The sequence below is a fragment of the Pollicipes pollicipes genome, unplaced genomic scaffold, assembly GCF_011947565.3.
Source record: "Pollicipes pollicipes isolate AB1234 unplaced genomic scaffold, Ppol_2.1 Scaffold_4881;HRSCAF=5763_pilon_pilon_pilon, whole genome shotgun sequence".
NCBI lineage: Eukaryota > Metazoa > Arthropoda > Thecostraca > Pollicipedomorpha > Pollicipedidae > Pollicipes > Pollicipes pollicipes.
The window spans coordinates 8,473,901-8,477,574 of NW_023596576.1; positions in this window are offsets into that span (position 1 = coordinate 8,473,901).

A 3,674-nucleotide genomic window follows, 5' to 3' on the forward strand; every position below is an offset into this window, starting at 1 on the left:
CGTCGTTCTTCATATGGGTGCCCGAGTAGTCATAATCCTAGGACGCTCATGCCCCCACTTGAAGTAAATATTGAGCACACAACCATCAGCTCTCTAAATCACATGCTCGCTGGCGCTGCTCCTGCGTACCAATGCAGCAGTTTGGTGTTTGGAGACATTCAAATGTAATATAACTCAGCAATAACATTCTTTTTCTTTTCGTTTTTGCACTGACTTGAAGCATGATGTCGACAAGGGCAGGTCAATTTCGAATCAACTTTTTTTTATTTTGTTGACAACAGTGATGTGTGCGGAAATGCAAATTATGAACACTGCGCCAGAATGCGGGTAGATTGTGGAGTCCGCTGGACGAAGAACGCAGTGTCCGTCTTTTATTGTTGGCTTAGCGTTGAGCCAAACTCGGCTGTGCCTTTGGGTCGTTGGTCTTTCGCTGCTCATATTATGACCGGATCCGTCTTGAAAAATGCTCGGCAACAATGGCATCGTTGAAAAAATCGAGCACAACACGCAATTTGCTTTCATGACAACCCTGAATCGCCTCGTGCAGACCGTATGCCAATCATCCGCACCAGCAACTGCTGTGCCGCTTCGCGTGTGAGAAGCTGCAGATGTGAACCCAAAGCACAAAGCATGTCAGCTGGTGACGTCACGCAAGTCAGCGTTAGGAAAATTTCCCCCAGACAGCACACTGAGCACTTCCCCTTATGATTGATTCCGGGGGTCTGGCGGGAGTTGGCTCCTTCTCAGAAATCTGGTAACCAGCAGGAGGCCTTATGGTCACTCATGGGATTGTCAACCCATGCCAATGTCAGACGGAAAATTTGCTGCGGCGGTATGCGGGTTATTACCAGCATGACTTATCAAAGTTATCTGCATCAAGGCTCCAGATAAAGTGCTTTCGAAAGCAGGATTCCCCATGGTGTGCAGTCGTCACCATATTACACTTGCAACGAAATTAACAGGCGTCTGCGGCTTGAATTTCATACCACTAATATTCTTGCTTACGCTGCCGCAGTGCACTCCTAAAAATATTTTGCATCGGTCTCTCCGGCTTTGTTACTCAGTTATGCGATGCAACGGACCTTAAGACCTTAAGCTATTCCTTCCTTGAGAGGATGTCACACGGGATATCCGTTAACATCCATTTCGAGAGCCGCGTTAGCAGTCTAAGTGTTATTATGTGAGAGTTTATTCGCTAATTTTTGGGCGGATCCGCTTCGTTACTGAGAAGCAAAGCGAGCAGCTGTGAACCAGCCATGGCCAACTCGCGCTAGCAAAGCTAACACTGATTACATGTGGGAACTCGGCATCATAAAAATTACGGAACTTAGCCGGCGTCCGCCTCCCGAGTGCCCAGTCGGCGCCCGGAGCCTCGCACCCGGTCGGGCCCGCCGGCGGCGGCAGCCGCTGCGAACTCGAGCAGCGGGTCGCTGGGCGTCGGCAGCTGGAACGGCCCCGAGTCACGCCACCGGCCCGCCGCCGCGTGCCGGGCGCCGGCCGGCGAGCCGCGACCGACGGCCTGCCTCCACGAACGCGGCCCGCACACTCGGCACGACGGCGCGCAGCGGGCCCTGACGCCACTCTCGCCGCCGGCACGCGCCCGGGAGGAGCTCAACCATCGCTGTTCGCGCTCACCCGGACCGTGTGTCGTCCATGGGCGCCTGCTACCGGATCGTAAGGTCCGGTCCGTCACGCGAGGTCGCTTCCCCTCCCGGCGGCACCAGATGGTGTTCGGTGGAGTCTCGCCCGCCCCCTCCATTACCTTCTGCGGTCACCTCCTCCGGGACGACCTCGAGCGGCGATCGAGCGGGGACCCTCGAGCGGCGGTCCGATGGCCAATGGCAAACCAGTCTCACGCTGTCCCCCTCCCCCTACCTCACAAGAGAGGAATAGGTGTGCCACTGCCGAGTCAACATCGAGTGGTTCATTATCGAGAGAGAGAGAGAGAGAGGAGAAAGAAAGAGAGGGAGAGAGAGAGGGGGAGGGAGGGCGAGAGAGAGAGGGGAGAGAGGAGGGAGAGGGAGAGAGGAAGGGAAAGAGGGGTGAGAACAACAAACAGAGCCCGCTCTCTTTGCCCGGGCGAGAGACCGTTGACGCCGTATTACCCCAGCAGCTGAGTGCGCCGTAAAGCCCAAATGACGACATCGAGAGGGAGAGTCGACGGTGACTCGCCTCCTATTTGTCGCACGGACTCATCCGGATTTTGGACGTGGACGTGGAGAGGCGGACGGAGGATTCGCGGCGGGCATCACATCGAGCTATGTTTGGCAACTGGCTGTAAACCCGACGCTCGCAGCCATGTCTGAATGAAGCGTCACTAAACAGCCAACAAATAAACTCAGATTGTCACAGATAACATCAGTCGGAGGCGCAAGTGACAAGTTGCTTCAAATTGATAACGCCGACGCCTGTCAATTGCGTGTGCTCAGATTTGTCCGTAAGCTGAGTTGTTGGCATGCCGGGTGGGCCCAAATCCTTATGTTAATAATTCGACATTCCGGTCATTACAGTCCATTACGTGGAATCAGATAAGGCATTTATTTGACTGCTAGTCCGACTGCTAGCCTGTGCAGTAGTCTAAATGCAGCGTTTTTACAATTCTACGTCAAATATTAAGTACTTACGTGAAACTCAAGGCACTATGTGGCTTGCGGCACTTTTTGGCGAATGTTCAGGCGTATCGAAGGCTTCCGTTGCATGCATCACTTGCGAAAGCTGTGCTTGGAGGCAAACCCTGATCAGCACGGGAGTATACACATGTAGTATGTAGCGTACCGTGGGAATTACTGCGAGCGACGACACGAGACATGGAGAACAATGAGCTGAAAGGCCCGGAATCTGAGACTTCATCAGCTGTCAGCAATCTGATCTCGGACGTCGGCAGCCCAGGCGTGACGACGACGCCTCTCAATCCCGGCTTTATTCTCTGTGTGATGGCACGGCCATCCATCTGAGTCTTCCATAGATCTATCATCCTTTTTCCCGATTGATGATACGCAATCTTGCATCTGACTGTGCTCATTTTTTAACTACATATGAGATGCTGAACAATTGAAACGCAGCCCAACTTAAGAGGCACTGATATGCATTTTAGCTGCAGCTACGACAAATGGTTGATTAACCATGCATGCATAATCATATGCTGAGTTATGCACTGCCTGCCTGCCTGTGTATTTCCCGCAGAAAAGTGCTACTTCCAAACCAGCACTACACAACTCGGCTTTATCCACTCACTCCCATGCTAAGATGAATTGTCATGAAATGTGAACGGGACCTCTCGGTCGGCCCGTTTTAAACCACGCGCTGGTGGCATGGCGCCTCACGCACCCAAATCCTCGGGCCACGTGACCAGCGTGCCATTCGCTACATTGCAAAGCTACTCCGCTGCCGGTGTGCTGATGTCGAAAGCACCGACCGCAAGCATTTGCGGCAGCGGGTCAGCGTGCCCGGCCACCGCGGCCGGTCCACATTGCCACACCCAGCGGGCGCCCAATGGAGCGGGCGTGCTCCCGGCGCGGCGGAACGTGAGACACACACGAGCCGCGTTCCCATCGTCTGTATATTCACCAGCACTGCCCTGCAGCACACGGCTTTGGCCAGCGGCACGCACAGCTATGTACACACATGCACAGCGGCTCAGGTCCGTTGTCGGGGACCGCACGCCTCAGACCCGA